Below are 18,207 nucleotides of genomic sequence, written 5' to 3' on the forward strand. Positions count from 1 at the left end.
TCATTACGTCGTGTGTTGGGAAGATGGCCGAGCACGCCAAGCTTAACCGCCTCACTGACCATCTCGAGTCTAAGAAATACTATATACACAACATGAATGGCTTTCGGTCGGCGCTCTAGACTCAGGACGCCATGACACTGATCAAGCTTTGCAAGAAGTCATCGATGTGATAGAGCGGTATCTTACCCCACCGGGCTAAGGTGCTCGCCCGCTAAATCCGAGCTGTTGCTCTACAACAAGAGGACCAGAGGCGGTTCTCACAGGTTCTGGAAGACAGCAGTGGAGAGCCACATTACGTTATTCACCGGTAAGGGCTCCCCAGTACCTGGGGTAGACACTATCAGGGTCCTAGGAATGTCTATCGAGTCGACCGGGGCCAATGAACCCGCCCTCAAACGCATTTGTTCCAAGACCGAAAGCGCCCTCGGCCTGAGCCGACGAATCACCAGCAGGTACCACGGAATCAGGGAGGACAATCTGATCCGTATTATCCACGTCATCGTGCTATGCCACCTCGCTTATTCACGGGCTATGCACAACTGCCTCGTGTCGGAGCGCAACAAGATGAATGCCCTAATCAGAAGAATCTTCAAGCTTGCCCTCGGCCTTCCCGTTCGAACGCACACAAAATGCCTCCTCAATTCGGGAATTCACAACGCGTTCGGAGAAATTGTTGAAGCCCACGAGTTTTCTCAGTTTTTCAGACTAGGGTATCCCAGCGGGCCGAGTCATACTTCGCAAACTGGGACGTAAACCCACGTTTGTCGGTCGCGACGCTGTGAAGCTGCCCAACGACGCAAGATCCAAGATTTACCCTCACCGGATGCCACGCACACATGCATCCCACCTACAACGAAGGACGAAGAAGAGGCAGGGGTAAAGCTTTGCTCTCCCAGTGCCCTCTTCAACAATTATCGAACATCCTTTGTAGACGCTGCTTCGTACGCTGAAGAAGAAGCCTTCTCCTCAGTGATCATCGACTGTGATTCCAAAATTCTCAGCTGCGCTACCATCCGCACTTCTAGTTCCAGCGTTGCAGAGTAGGTTGCTATTGCTCTTGCTTTGACGGACAGTGTACATGACACGATTTATTCGGATTCCAAGGCCGCTTTCAGGACCTTTCAGATGGAAATGGTGGCTCCCAGGCCCTAAGTATCATCAAAAATGCTAAAGACATCAAACATTACTCAGTGGCCTGGTTCCCTGCGCACCTTGGAAGCACTGAGGGTGCCTTGCTCAACCCCAACGAGGAGGCGCACTCGGCTTAACGAGGTTTGACTGACTGTGCACCGGGTAACGCGTCCTCTCCAGTGTGACCAGAGCATCTGTGCTCGTAGAACGAGATCTGCAAACACAATTATCTATCAAGAAGACTCCTGCCTTTATCGCATTCCTCGCTGAGCAGGGTCCAGGCAGTCATTCCCAGACGTCTGCAAACAAGCACTTACCTGAGCCCCGCGGCGCTGCACACAATGTACCCCGAATGGTTCCCAAGCCCGGATTGCCCCCTATCTGGTGGTTATCTGGACTTCGAGCATGTCCTGCAGAGCTGCGCCTCTGCCGGCGCCACTTTCATCCAAGAGGAAATGGTGAAGCTCAGTAGGGCCCAAGACCAGACCTCTCAAATCCTGGCAGTACAGAGCGCTCGCGAGAGGGCCATCAGGTTTCACCTGATCGTCCCCCAGTGGGTCTAGCCAGGTGACGTTGAGTTTATTCGCGTCTATTCTGGACCAAATAAAGTTTCACTCACTTGCTCACTCCCAATTTGTTTTTCACATTCGGATTCGTTTTCAAGCTACTGGATAGTTGCTGTCCATGTATCGTAGACAAAATCGTCTATGTGCTCCCGTCTGGGGGTCCTGTGGACAGTTCATGGCATGGGTTCCGCATTCTGTACACTTGACAGAACTCACTGAATAATTATAGAAAAAGTTCGTTCGTGGTGGAAGTGCACGAAATGTGGAGGAGGAGGAGAAGAAGAAGAAGAAACTTTATTACAAAGAATGGTGCGGCCGTTTTGTTTTGGTGGCTTCAGGTGGTGGCTCGGACGCGGGTGGCATCATCGTGTTGCCGAACGGCCCATAGCTGGTCTTCCAACTCGGAACTTTTGAGAGCCGCCTCCCAACGGCGCCTCCCCGGTGGCCCCCGCAGCTAGGGTGGCGTCAGGAAAAAGCAACCTCTAGGGTTCCTGTACGGTGGTAACGGCCGCGGTTATGAACGCGTCGCGAACGGAGGTGGTTTCTGTACCGTTGTTGCCAGCACATTCAAAGAGCATGTGTCGCAGCGGTGCTCTCTGTCCACACGCTTTACACGCATCAGTTGGGTATAAGCGCGAGTAGCAGTGATGTGAGACGGCGGGGCTAGGGATTAATCGTGCGGGGGTGTGACTGCGCGTCTCTCGAGTCTATAGTGTTAGGTGAGGTCTCTGAACATGGTCAGGCGATCGCCCCACGCGCACTGTAATTCTTGTTGCTGCGTTTCTGTTGTAGTGTCCCCACCCAGCAGATCCGATGCCCTGCTCTCGGGAGCAGAGGCGACGGCCACATAAGCTGCGGCAACTCGGCGTGTTAGACCTCGAGCCATGGCGCGGACAGCCTCGTTGCCAGCGAGCGGGACATTGGTGTGTGCCGTGGTCCAGACAAGGAAGACCGTAGAAATTGGGGGTTGCGAAAGCAATGTTGAGTCGCCGTCGTACCAAATTTGAACTATGTGGGCCACTTCCTGCGAGACGCAGCCGCGCTCGAAGCCACGGATTGGCGCCAGCGAGTCGCTGATCATGATCGCAGGGTTCGGCCCTGCGGGGAGTACTATAGTGCTATGGAGGCTTCTTCGGCCACCTCCCAGTGTCCCGTGGTCACCGTGGCGCTTGCGAGGCAACAACCCGGGCGCTCTGCAACCGCGATCGCGTGTGCGCTTCGCCCTTCCACAGACTACGCGGCTCCTACGTACACATCCTCGTCGCTATTGCCAAAGTTATTTGGAAGGTCGCTTGCTTGTTTGTTGCATCTGCCGACGTGGTGTGTCGCGTGCATGTTCATCATGGAAAGTGGCGGGATGATCAGGCAGTCGGGACCGAGGCCGCAACTGCCGTCTTTCCTCCATGCTGAATGTGGTACATGATTCCGAACGACTCGAGGATGCATCGACAAGTCTTTGACTTCGATAATCGTTCTTGTGGCGCAAAGTCGTGCGCCTCGATTAACTCGTTAATACAGTTGTGAAGTGCGTGATCTAGAAACTTGTCGGTGCTCGCGTAGAGTGGAACGCCGATCGCCCTCTTGAAAGCCTTTCGTATCATGCACTGGATCTTGTTTTTTACCGATCCTATCCACTTCAGGTAGGGGGCGACATATGCTATGCGGCTTATCACGTACGCCTGCACGAGACGGATGGCGCAGTGCTCGCGCATACCATTGCGTCTATTCATGACGCGACGCAAGAGTCGCATCGGGTCATCTACCGAACGGCGAAGTCTTCGCACCGTCTCTCCGTTATGGCCATTTACCGGCAGGCGTAACCCTAGGATTCTTATTTTGTCTACGTGCGGTATGGCAGTACCATTTGCCAATAAAATGCGTATTTTGGAGCATTACCATTCCTCGTCACGCAGAGTATTACGATCTCTGCTGGTAGTTTTGTCGATTAAGAGCTCGGTCTTGGTAGCAGAGCACTCGAGGTCCATTCCTCGCAAGTAAACCTGGATCGCATCTACTCCCGCCTGCAGCGTTCGCTCGACGTGACCATCACATCTTCCCCGCCACCCATAGGGTCGGACGGACCCATGTCAAATTTCGTCGACTCCCAGTCACCGACGACGGCGCGTGCACGCATGGGCGCAAGCAAATGTCCAACTTAATTGTACGTTCTTTGGCCTAGTTCTAATGTTTTTGCTGTTTTTAAATATGTTTAACGTTGCCACAGGCCTTTTAATATCTATGCCGAGAATTGCCTCAGTGGAGCTGGTAATGTCGTGTACGATCTGGTGTTTAAGCTCAAGCAATACGTTCTGTGCGGAGAGATATCGGCAGAATCCTATTATGGTGTGCGGGAACGCGTCGCGGTCTTCAAAAAAGTCGGTCACGCGGATGAGAACTACGTGTTCCATAATCTTGCCGATGCAAGACGTGAGCGTGCTCTATGTAGATGCAGACAACAATGATGATGTGTGCTTTAACCGAGTCCGTGTAGTGCGACTGGGAGATTTCAGAGATGAAGACGTCATTCTTCTGGTGCTTTTCAAAAGGTTGTTCCACCGTCTTGCTCAACCTGTTGCTGTCTCTTGTTAGCCTTGAAACACGATACTAGTCGAGGTGCTGGGTACACAACCCTGCTTGATGCTCGGGACTCCTCCCGGAAGCCGTTCATTGAGCCTGTCTCCCATTACAACTGCTGTGCATCGCTTCAGTCGGCGGTTGCTAGGCTTTGCTCCGGAGTTACACCCCCTAAAGGAACGTTCGTCTGCACAGTGCCTACCTCTGCCAAAGGCGACCAATCCACCCCAGATAGCCCTGCTTCAGGCACTCGTCCCCGATCACTTTCATGGTGGTACACACGAAGACGTTGAAGACTGGCTTTTCCAGTACGAAGGTGTTGCCAACGTCAGTGGGTGGACTGTACAAGAAAAGCTCTGCCACGTGTATTTAGCCCTTGACCGTAGTGGTCGCACGTGGCTTGAAAAGCGTGACACCAGAATTGCTACACGGAAATATTTCCAACACCAGCTCACTGAAATATTGGCGAATGTCGATCGACGGGACCATGCACAGCAACTAATGCAGTTGTGTATTCAGACACCAAACGAAACCGCAGCAATGTTCACCGAGGACATTAACCGCCTGTGTCTTACAGCTGACCCTCGCATGCCAAAGGAAATGAAGTTGGGATACCTTATGCGCGGCGTCAAAGAAGAACTATTTGCCGGGCTTGGGCGCAATTCACCGAGTACCATGGCTTATTATCTAAAGGAAGCCACTGGTTGTGAACGTGCACTCCATCTCAGATGATCGGAGCGCCCACCGGCACTCCGATCAAGACCACCCCAACGACCGTTAGCATTCAACACTACCTCCATGACCCAATTCGAGATTCTTCTCGAAGAACTTCAGAAGCTCTGGACACCGGCAGTGTGCACATTCGTGGCATCAGCTGCTCAAGTCGTCTGTGATGAAATTAAGTAAGCGTTCTCGGCAGGCGTTCCTAGTCGCGAGCAGCGTCCCATAAGTTACGCCGACGCTGTTTGACGTCTACTGGCTGTTACGCCCATGTGCTCGCACCACCAGCCGCCGATAGGCTCACCTTGGTTATCACCACCAGAGGAAACGTTGAGACATCCGCCCGTTGCGCCGATCCCGCCCTACCGACAACCGTCGCCGGCTGCATTCTGGTCAGCGCCACAAGATGAGGCTTGGAGGCATCCACAAATTCGAAAAACGGACGTATGCCGCATTGTCGATACGCGTCCCCTCCGTTATAACTACGGAGGCATCGGTTTATTGTCCGCTTTTGCTTGTCCCACTACGCAGCATTCCGACCTCGTCAATTCTGGTTTGAAGGTCGACGCGCTTCTGACGACTGCATGCTACGCCGCGACGACGCCGCTTTCAAAGATCCTCCGGTAACGCGCACTCTGAACCATGATTCTCTGCCTAACCACCAAACAGACCTCGGCCGTCGGTCACGCTCTGCGTCCTCTGCTCATTCATCTTCGCCGAATGGAAGTGATTTTGCTGACCTCCGGAGAAGAAGCTCACCCAGCCCACACCGGAGAAACTTACAGCGGTGACCACTGGGGGTAAGGTAACGGGCCGACAACAAGATGAGGAAAAACCACCATAGCCCCGCTGCATTACGCCGTGAAGCCGACAGACCATGATACGAAATTCTGAGCGCAAATCTTCCTGTTTCCGTTAACGGACAGCAAGTTACAGCACTAGTCGGCACTGGTGTCGAACATTCCATCTTGAGTGAAGGCTTAGCCGTTCGCTTTAACAAAGTAAAACGCCCTGGTAGGGACCCCATATAAGGACTGCGGGCGGCCAACCGCTCGTGCCCGCTGAAAGCTGCACTGCGAGATTCACCATCGCAGATTCTTCTTTCGTGGACATTTTTCCCGTCCTTCGAACATGTTGTAAAGATTTAATCATAGGCATGGACTGTCTACGAGAATATGACGAAATAATCAAGACGCTCGGTTACGTTTATAAGAGTCCCGGTTAAATTATCTACTTATCACTGTAACACAACTCATTTTATCTAATCGAAAACGACGTGGTAGTCCCATCTCGGTCATGTATCTTTGTTCCGGTGGCATGTGACGTACTGTCTGATTGTGAAGGAGTTCCAAACCATGGAACCCCGTTATTTACTTACGGCGTCTTCGTTGCACGAGGCATCGTAACTGTCACTGATCGGAGCACGCACCTATTGTTAACCAATTTTAGCACACACCGACAGCACCTACCAAGAGGCATAGCTGTAGCATATTTTGACGACGTCTCCGATGTTAGTGGATGCTTTTCAGTAGTCTAGAAAGCGTCTGCGCAAGACCCAGCACCAGTGCTTGACGTAAACACTACTTTACCGCAACACGAGTCAGAACGGCTTGTTGCGTTACTGGAATAGTTCCACTACTGGTTTGCGTCGTCGTCAAGGGTCGGTCCGACGGCCCTAACCAAGGATCGCCTAATCACATAGGACGCAACGAGACCGATTCAACAAAGCACTTATCGTGTGGCCCTAAAACAACGCGAGGCGATAGAACTGCAGGTAAACCGAATGCTTGAAGAGGATGTGATCCAGCCTTCCAATAGCCCCTGGGCATCACGTGTAGTTTTGGTCAAGAAGAAGGGCGACACCTTGTGTTTCTGTGTGGATTATTGTAAGGTAAATCACATGATAAAGAAGGCATGTATCCGCTACGAAACGGTCGTGATTTCCCTTCCATGGACATAAAAAGCGGGTATTGGCAAATTGAGGTAGAACCGAGAGACCCTGAGAAAACTGCTCTTGTCGCGCCAGATGAACTATAGGAATCTAAGGTCTGCACCTGCTCATTTCTTACCGCCTATGAATATCCTGCTTCCGAGACTGAAGTGGAAAACCTGCTTAGTTTATCTAGACGATGTCATAATGGGTTACGCAATTTTTGAGGAGCACCTTGACCGGCTTAAGGCGGTTCTCCAGTCACCGGCTTCGCCCTAAAGCCGGAGAAATGGCGTTTTCACTTTGAGCAGCTAGAGTTCCTTGGCCATGTCTTCAGTCACGTGGGTGTCCACCCGGATCCCAACAAAACTTCCGCTGTACCTGTACCTTTAGATCAAAACACTGTCTGGCGCTTCCTGGGCCTCTGCGCATATTATCGCCGCTTTATTGCAAACTGTGGTCGCATAGCATCGCCATTAACTCGCCTCATGAGGGATGACGTTGCTTTTTCTATAGGGCGATGAACCACCCTTTACAAACGTCCCTGTGCTTGCCCACTTTGACAAGACAGGCTTCTACAGTGCTTCACACTGATGCCAGAAATGTTGGTCCCGGAGCCGTGCTTTTGCAGTGCCGCGAGGACACAGAAAGAGCGATCGCTTATGTAAGCAAAGCGCTCTCAAGAATAGCAGCTAACTGCTCTACAACTGAGAAGGAGTGCCTCGCCGTCGTAGCGTAGGTTACACAATCTCGCCCATATTAGCACGGTCACCCCTTCAAAGTTATCAGCGTGTGATGACCCACTTATGGGCAAAGGTTCGTGTTCTCAATGGTTCGGTTGGTTCTCTTAGGCGGAGCCTCCGAGAACCCAATTGAGGACAAAGCCGTTGGTTTGGACGCACACACAAAGACTTTTAATCAAACAAAAAAAGGCAAAAAGTCAATAGAAAGAAACAGAAAGCATGCATAAAATAAACACTCAGGAAAACATTGCGGTAAGGAACACACTTAGGGCTTTAACGAGGGTGCTAGTCCGGGCGTGCCACGAGGGCGGGGACGCGTCGCAGTCTCGACACGGCAACGCGGCGACAAGCTGGCAGAAGGGGTGGCGCCGGTCTCACCAAAGGTTGCGGCGTAGGCTGACCGACCGGGTGCCGGGAGCGCGCCAGCTCTGGCGAGGCGAGGTAACGCTGACGGCTTTGTGGCAGGAGTGGACGGCGGCGGCGTTCTGGCCGGGCAGAGAGCTCGGGCCCGTAGCCCGACTGCTCCCCTCTCGCCCACGGGCACGGAAGCTCGAACGCCGGCCTCGGGCAGCAGGCGGCACGGCAGACGGGGCGGCGTTCTGGCCGGGCAGCTGGCGTAGAACTCGGGCCCGTAGCCCGACTGTTCTCGTCCTGCCCACTGGCGCAGAAGCTCACCGGCCTTGAGGAGCTGACGGCACGCTCAGGTAGACGGGCGACGCACAGGAACAGGTTGGCAGGAGGCCCCGGGCGGGTGAAGTCCTGGTGGGCTCGGGTCCGGAACCCGATGGCCCGTCTTCAACGCCCGCTCCGGTGGTTGACCTCCTCCTGCCTTCGTTTCCTGGGACGATCCTGACGTCTCCCCGGCGTCTCCCTGCGTGTCCTCTTGCGTGTCGCCCCCATTCTGCCAGCGCACCACGCTTTTTGTCGTGGTCTGGCCGATTTGGCATTTACTGATTGGCTGCCCGACGCCCCGTGGTCTTTTCTCATTGGTTGCTTTTTTCCTTTTGTTGTCTTTCCTGCGCCGCGCGTTCACGTGCCGGGCGCTCTTCGGCGTCGTCGTTTTTCCTCCTTCCAGCTCGGCGCGCGTGCACTCCGCGTCGTCTGCTCTCGACCGTCCCGAGCCCCGCACCACGTCGCGCACCACACATCACACAGCGACCATCATTCACTCTGCTGGTTCACAAATCTTAAGGGTCCTTACAGGCGATTAGCACGTTGAAGCCTTAGACTGCAAGACTCTGATATGACAGTCATCTACAGCTCGGGGAAGCCTCATACCTACGCTGACTGCCAGCCACGGTCAACCATGGAGTCGGCTCCTGCTTCCAATGAAAAGTTGATCGCTTTGGTCTACTCGACACCTATACTATTCAATACACAACAGCCACGTGACGACCCTGAGGTGCTTGGCTTGTATAATTTCTTGCACGGGCGAGCTCAGACCGCACCTAAAGATTTCGCAAGAGGATTGTCATCGTCTTCTTAACGAACAAATTTCTATACAAAATGAACTTCTCTTCGAGCGAATCGAGTTATTTGTTCGTCGTTCCTACTCCTCTTCGTTGTGACGTACTAGAAGCATGTCACAACGAGATCACTTCTGGGCATGTAGGATGCAAGCGAAGGCTGAACAGAGTGCGACAAAGACACTATTGGCCAGGACTGCCCGTTGCTACGATACAGAGTGGGCCCGGTAGCAAGGTAGCGATGGCCCGAGCTAACGGTCCACGCTTCTGCCTGGTGCAGTTCCTCCGACTTTGGAGCTTGCAGCTTCTCGAGCCGTCTAGCTTTCGCGCCACGTGGCCAGAATCTGTCGCTAGGTTAAGTCCAGGCGGAAAACTTCCAGTCTATGGGCGTATTGCGGTGGAGCCAGTGGGGCCGTCATGGGCTTCAAATCACCGGCTCAGTGACAGCACCTTGCGGTCCGCGCAGTTTGTACTCGGCCACATACTATATCTGCAAGCATCGTGGCATTCACTCAGTCATCTTAACACGGGAACCTCCCCTGTGCATTCTGCGCATGCGTGGAATTCTGTTAAACAGCTACTCCCGAGCAACGCGCCCTTCAGTGGGCCCGGCAGCAAGCTAGCGATGGCCTGTGCTAACGTTCCGCACTTCCTTCTGGTGCAGGTAACGAACTCGTATTGCCTTTACTCAAAGCCTAGTAGCCACCGTGCACTCTCTGAGCTGCAGGGCGCACGGCGCTTTTGTTCAATTGTGTGTGATTGTGTGCATATGCTGTTAAAGCTTTTCATGCTAGCTGGTGATATCGAATCTAACCCCTGCCCCGACAAAGAGATTCTTAATGCTTGGAAAGAACTGCAATCTGGGCAGACCGTAATGCTTGAATAACTAAAGTCTATTGAAAAAAAAAAACTAGTTGATCATGATAAAACGTTCAGTGAAAATAAAGCACGGCTACAGAAAATTGAGTGTGCCTGTGCTGGTATCGACGACATGCAGATTTAATTGGGCAAACTTCATGAAATAAGCCCTGAAAACATGGCACAGTTAGGTGTACTGTCTGCCGGATAAACGATGCTGAAAATAGATCTAGAAGAAATTACCTTGTTTTTTGCAGCATCGCTGATAAACAAAAAGAATCATGGTCTCTTTCTGAGAAAATCATTATTGCACATTGTAAACAATATTTAGATGTACAAATAGAACCGCGTGATATTGAGCGTGCACAGCGCATTGGGTCTTTCCAAGCTGGAAATTGTAGGCCCATAATTGTGAGGTTCGCTCACTTTAAAAGCAAATATCTTGCCCTTTCTTCGGCTCGGAAGTTCAAAGATACGTGCTATGCCGTTGCACAAGATCGCGCCCCAAGCACGCGTATTGCCCAGAAACGCCTCATCGAGTTTGGAAGGGCCCGTAAACTGCGGTACAAGTTGCGACATGAAAAGATTATCGTAGGTGAAAAAACGTACTACTTCGACCGCACTTCTAACCAGTTAATGGAGGAACGTCTTTAGCCATCATTGAGACCAAATTGTACACCACATCCATGGAATTGTCAGCCTTTATCATTCCGGCTCTATAACAGTCGAAGTGTTGTTCCCAAGCGTGATGCCCTGTGCTGTCTAATAGGCTCATCTTCTTGCGATGCCTTACTACTAACAGAAACATGGCTTAACACATCAATCGATTATACCGAAATTCTCCCTTACCTCTCCTATTTTGACATTTTTCGGAAAGAGAGTACCGATAACTCACGCCATGGGGGTGTATTATTCGCCACTGAGCGGAACCTACATTGTACACTTGTAATTCTCTCTTCACAACTGGAAATGATTTGGATTTGATGCATTATTACACACCCGCACATTCTAATTGGTATTTGCTATCGGTCTCTTAGTACCGACAGTTCTTTCAGGCTTTTACTTCATGAAGCTTTAAATACGTTAACAAAAACGTAACCTAACAGTCCTGTCCTTCTGTTTCGCGATCTTAATTTTCCAGCTATATATTGGTCCGATCCTGCCTCTGCATCTATCCACATTTATATAAAAGCGGCTCCGCTAGCGATTTCTTAAACCCGTGTATAACATACGGCTTAACGCAGCTCGTCACTGACTCAACACGCGTTACCGCTCACTCGTCTAGAGTTTAGATCTTGTATTAACTCACCCTGATAACTTTACCCCTGTCACCTTATTGCGCGGTATGAGCAGGCACCTGACAGTACATATTTAGTTTCATTGCAAAGTACAAAAGAAACAAAAAATCGAAAAACACTTACACTGTATGATAAAGGGGACTATGTCAGCATGAACCGAGGATTATCTGAGTACTTCGGTACGTTCGTCGCTATCTTTCAACTAAATTCCCTCGAGTCGAACTGGCTGCTTTTCAAAGCAGAGATGCATCGCCTTATACGTCTTTACATCCGCACCATTACAATATCGCAAAGAATAGCATGACCACAGCTTAATGTGTCCCACAAACGGCTACATAATAAAAAAACGGCTGTTCTGATCAGCCAAACGATCTAATTCTTCTTCCATATGGCAGAAGTATTATGCAGTCGAGAAAGAATATGACAAGTTAACCTCTCAAACTAAACGGAAGTTTCTTTCTACCGCTTTACCAGATGTGCTACAAACTAGCCAGAATCGATTTTGGAGAACTATTAATCCTAATCAACGGAATGAGATATCACTTATCAATAACTTCGGACTTCCGATCCCTGAGACTAAGGTTGCAGATCTTAACACAACATTTATTTCGGTTTTTACTAATTACCTGACGGCTTCCCGATCCACCATACTTCACATATCAACTGATGAAAAATATCACATTCGATCCTATCGGCATTGTCAAAGTAATTGAATCATTGAAGAACTCGTCATCTACAGCACTAGACGGTATCAATGCCAAAGTGCTAAAAATACTAAACATGTGTGTGGCCTGTTTTTATCACTCATATTCCAGGAATCACTTAACAGCGCTTCAATTCCACATTACTTGCCGGTGGGCAAGGTCATTCAAGTATTCAAGAAAGGAAGCCGATCATCACCGGGTAACTACCGCCCTATTTACATAACAAGCGTGTCTTGTAAAATATTGGAACCTATTTTATACTCACATATTGTGAACTCCTTAACATCCGTGAATTCCCACCCATTTCAACACGGTTTCCGCAAAAATTATTCCTGTGACACCCAACTTGCTCTTTTCTTGCACGACTTACATTTAAACTTTGATGGTAACATCCTGACTGACACAATAATTTTAGATTTTGAAAAAGGTTTCGATAAGGTCCCTCATGGTCGTCTCTTAATAAAGTTATCCCGTCTTAACATTGATCCTTTTCTACTAAGCTGGATTCGAGGGTTTTTACCTAACCACCAGCAGTTCGTATACGCTAACTCACACTCCTCATCCTTAGCACCCGTACTTTCAGGTGTGCCTCAAGGTACCGTACTTGGTCCCTTCCATTTCTTAATATACACCAGTGACGTACCTTGCAATATTTCTTCTCATATCTGATTCTTCGCAGATGATTGTATGGTTTGCCGAGCAGTTACTAACCCCAGCGACCATTTGGCGTTACAAAACAACCTATCGCGCGTACAAAACTGGTGTGAGACTTGGCTCATGTCATTAAATGTAGCTAAAACCGTGGTAGTGTCTATTCATCGTCTTCGTAATTACGATATGCCTAATTATCGCATCAAGAACACGCAGATTGCAACAACTGATTCATTAAAATATCTTGGTGTGTATATCTCGCGTGACTTACCTTGTGCCTGTCATGTTAACCACATAATAAATTCTGCTAATCGTACCCTAGGTTATCTACCCCGTAACCTTCTCCTCCCTCCTCCCTGAATTAGACAACTTGGTTTTCTAACATTAGTGCAGCCCAAAATGGAGTATGCCGATGCTATTTTTGACCCCCACCACAATAACCCTATTAACGCCCTCGAGTCGGTTCACAACCGCGAGACACGATTTATTGTCATCTTATTCGTACCTCCCCCCCCCCCCCCATTTCAAGCATCCCAGCACTAAAAGCACAAATAAACTTACCCTCTCCAGCCTCACGCCGTAGAATAGCACGTCTTACCCTTTTTCATAATTTGTTTCATTCTTTGCCTTTTGACAAACCGTACATAAAAAGATACATCGCATTGCCCGCACCAGTCACTCTAACACAGCATATCCCCCACAAGCCCATACCGTGACTTTTCAGCAATCGTTTTTTCTGCGCACAACACGAGACTGGAATGGCCTGCCCACCGAAGTTGTCACTATCATCGACCCACTTGCATTCACGCCACTCATCGAAAATATCCCTTTGTAATTTGTAATATCTAGCCTTGTCACTAACCCCCACTCACTCAAGTAATGTCTCAACAAGAGACCTTTGAGGAAATAAATAAATAAAAAATAATTGTAGTGGGTAATATGCATGTGGCACAGTGCGGACTGCCACCGCTGCGGCGCGAGACCCGAGCTCGGGCTGCTGATGCGAACGGCTAGGACTCGCGATCAAGAGCTACTTGCGATCCCTCGAACGAGCTGCAATAAGCCCCATTTCATTTGGTGGAGGTGCTGGGTAACCTTGAAAACTGGAACTCCGAAGCCGGACGCTACCGACCGCTGCGACCATGCCTGACGAAACCACCCAGGAAGATGCACCACAGCTTCCGACGGTCATCGTTTCCAGTGCATTGAGCCAGCATGATCCTGCCATCTTTAGCGGCACCGATGATCATGACGTGGAGGATTGGTTGTCATCTTACGAACGGGTGAGCCAGCATAACAAGTGGGACGACGTCACCAAGTTGCACAACGTGCTGTTTTACTTAACCGGCGTCGCGAACTTCTGGTTCCGAAACTACGAACACGATTTCACAACGTAGAGCAGATTCAAGACAAGTTTCACAGAAGTATTCGGGCGCCCCGCTGTGCGAAAGCTTCGCGCAGAACAACGCTTACGGGGGCGCGCGCAACATCACGGTGAAACGTTCACAAGTTACATCGAAGATGTCATTGACCTGTGTAAGCGCGTGATTCCGTCAAAGGCGGGACAGGACAAGATAAAACACATTTTGAAAGCCATTGATGAGGACCCATTTCAAATGTTGTTAGCGAAGGATCCGCGTACCGTGGCCGAAGTTATCAATTTTTGCCAAAGTTTTGACGAGATACGGAAACAACGCATCTTAGCACGGCGCCCACCGCCTACGGAAGATTCGTTAGCAGAATTGGTTATTGGCGACAACCGCACAACTTTGCTGACGCAAATAAAAGAATTTGTGCACGAGGAGGTCGCGCGACAGCTCTCGATTTTGCCGACTACGGAGAAGCGTTCTCAATATTTGGCTCCAACGATCCGACAGGTAATTCAAGAAAAAGTGACCAAAGCTCTTCCACCTCCGTGTCAGCCGGCTCCCATGACCGCGCCTCTGACGTATGCTGAAGCCGCTGCACGGGCGCCTCGTCTGCCGGGATTCTCTCCTCAGCCTTCAGCGCCTCTCCAGCCGGTGTTCTCTCATGCGCCTTCGTCTCGCCAACCGGTGGCAGTCCGCACTGTGCCACATGCATATTACCCACTACAACTGGTGAACGTGGTGGTGAACGTGGTGTTATCAAGCCATCCTGCAGCCCTTGGTCGTCTCCTGTAGTACTCATTAAGAAAAAAGATGGGTCGATTCGTTTCTGTGTGGACTATCGTCGCCTCAACAAGATTACACGAAAAGATGTCTATCCTGTACCGCGCATAGATGACGCCCTGGATTGTCTTCATGGTGCCGAATTCTTTTATTCTTTGGACTTGCGATCGGGCTATTGGCAAGTGCCAGTGGATGAATCCGACCGCTCGAAGACAGCTTTCATTACGCCTGATGGCCTGTATGAGTTTACAGTAATGCCATACGGCCTCTGCAATGCACCCGCGACATTCGAAAGGATAAGGGACAATATTCTACGAGGCCTCAAATGGAAGACATGCTTGTGTTACTTAGAAGACGTGGTAGTTTTCTCCCCTGCTTTCACCACTCACCTCTCTCGTCTACGCGAAGTCCTTACTTGCCTTACCACCGCCGGCCTTCAACTTAACTTGAAAAAGTGCCGCTTCGGAGCCCGCCAGCTGACCATACTTGGCCATGTCGTGTCCAAAGACGGCGTCCTTCCCGACCCTGACAAACTTCGTGCTGACGCAGAATTTCCGTGGCCGACTACAGTGAAAGAGCTCCGAAGTTTTGTCGGTCTTTGCTCTTGTTTTCGACGCTTTGTTCGCAATTTTGACTGCATTGTCGTTCCCCTGACGAAGCTCCTGGCTGGCCCAGGTGACCTTCGCGACTGGACTCCGGCATGTGACCAAGCCTTCACCACTTTGCGTCGTCGGCTTACCTCACCGCCTGTTCTACGCCACTACGACCCGAGTGCACCGACTGAAGTTCATACCGACGCCAGCGGCGTTGGTCTTGGAGCCGTTCTTGCACAACGGAAGCCTGGCTTTCCAGAATATTTGGTTGCACATGCGAGTCGTGCTCTCACGATAGCAGGATCCAATTATTCTGTCACGGAAAAAGAACGTTTGGCTATAGTTTGGGCATTAAACAAATTTCGCCCTTACTTGTATGGCCGTCCGTTCGACGTTGTGACAGACCAGCACGCGCTCTGCTGGCTTGCGTCACTGAAAGACCCGTCGGGGCGTCTTGGACGTTGGGCTCTTCGGCTCCAAGAATTTGACATTCGCGTCATTTATCGATCCAGGCGTCAACATTCTGATGCAGATGCGCTCTCCCGTTCGCCCATACGATTCGACGAAACGCCACCTTCATCCATAGAGTGCCCGGTTGCTACGCTTGCTGTTACTGACATGCCGTCTGAACAGAAAAAAGATCCGTGGATTGTGTCTCTCATTGACATTCTTAGCAGCTCTTCAACGTCTACATGCCCTGGACCCCTTCGTCGCCAAGCCACCCACTTCGTTCTACGGGACGCCATCTTGTACCGCCGAAACTATCAGCCAGACGGTCGCAAATGGCTGCTAGTCATCCGTCGCCATTTGCGTTCCGACGTATGCACGTATTTCCATGTAGACCCACAACAAGCTCATTCTGGCGTCCTGAAAACCTACGAGCAGCTCCGCCAGCGGTACTACTAGCGCGGCATGTATCCTTATGTCCGCAAATACATTCGGTCATGTGCAGCCTGTCAGCGACGCAAGACATCTTCTCATACGACAGGCCCTCTGCAACCTTTACCGTGTCCTGCACGTCCTTTGGATAGGGTTGGCATTGACCTTTATGGGCCTCTTCCATGCAGTGTTAACGGAAATCGTTGGATAATTGTCGCAGTAGACCACCTCACAAGATATGCTGAAACTGCTGCACTTGCTTCGGCTGCTGATTCATCTTACGGCATTTCGTCTTACGGCACGGCGCACCGCGAGAACTGCTCAGTGACCGAGGGCGTGTCTTCTTTTCCGATGTTATTCATGAGCTACTCGCCGAGTGCCGCACTACTCACCGCACCACTATGGCGTATCACCCTCAGGCTAACGGTCTAACGGAACGATTCAACCGCACTCTTGGGGACATGCTCACCATGTATGTTGCGTCTGATCATTCCAATTGGGACGATGTCCTCCCTTTTGTGACGTACGCATACAATACCGTCGTTCAGGCTACCACAGGCTTCTCACCATTTTTTTTTCTTTATGGACGTGAACCATCCACCACCCTCGACACCGTACTACCATATCACCCAGATGCCTCTGAATTCACCCCTCTTTCCGAAGTTGCTCGCCATGCTGAAGAGTGCCGCCAACTGGCTCACTCGTTCACGTCGGATACCCAAGGAATCCACAACCATAGCCACGACAACGATCAGCCCACACAGTCCTTCGCCGTGGGCTCTCACGTCTAGCTTCGGCTGCCCTTCCAAGATCCAGGCCTTAACCCAAAGCTTGCTCCGAAATATCAAGGACCGTACCGGATCGTCGCGTGTACTACGCCTTTGAATTACGTGGTCGAACCGGTGACGCCATCTTCGGACAAACGCCACCGTGGCCGCCAGACCGTTCACGTCAGCCGCCTGAAGCCGTACCACGACCCCCTTATCTACCATCACCTTAGGTCGCCAGGATGGCTGCTCTTCGTCGCGGGGGTAGTTGTAGTGGGTAATATGCATGTGGCACAGTGCGGACTGCTACCGCTGCGGCGCGAGACCCGAGCTCGGGTTGTTGATGCGAAGCGCTAGGACTCGTGATCTAGAGCTACCTGCGATCCCTCGAACGAGCTGCAATAAACCCCATTTCAAAATAAATAAATAAAACACTAAGTTCCGACTTGCCCAGATTGTCAGTGGCGCAAGTCACCTCCAACGAAACCAGCCGGTTTCCTACAACCCATTCTAATACCGTAAACGCCATTTGACCATATCAGAATGAACCTCTTGCGTCCATTATGATCTTGGGTCTATACGCATGGCCCTCTTAGGTCCTCCATTACTGCTAACCGTTGACCAATCGTAGAAACTGACTATCTTACTCGTTACGCCGGAACAAAAGCTATTCAGCAAGGTACAGCAGCAGAGGCGACATGACATTTAATAGAGAATGTTGTCCTCAGATATGGTGCCCCAACCGTCGTCATAACATACCCAAGAACTGCCGAATCAGTCGCGCTTTTAGATCACATCCTAATGCTGAGCGGCACGACTCATCGAGCGACAACAGCCTACCATCCACGAACAAATGGACTAACAGAGCGACTGAACAAAACACTCGAAGATATGCTTTCAACGCATGCGAATATAGAGCATAAAATTTGGACGAGATTCTGCCTCATATCACCTTTGCTTATAACACGGCTAAACAAGAAACTACGCGGTTGACTCCATTGAGCCTTGTCGACGGATGGGAAGTAAGCACCATGTTCCTAGCCATGCTACCGCACGAACATGAAGACATTGACACGGATGTCCATGCCTTTACGCAGCGTGCAGGAGACAGGCAGCTCGCACGCGTGGGAATACACTTGCAGCAACCGTACGATACAGGACGCTGTAATGCCAATCA

This window comes from Dermacentor variabilis, chromosome 6, assembly GCF_050947875.1.
Source record: "Dermacentor variabilis isolate Ectoservices chromosome 6, ASM5094787v1, whole genome shotgun sequence".
NCBI lineage: Eukaryota > Metazoa > Arthropoda > Arachnida > Ixodida > Ixodidae > Dermacentor > Dermacentor variabilis.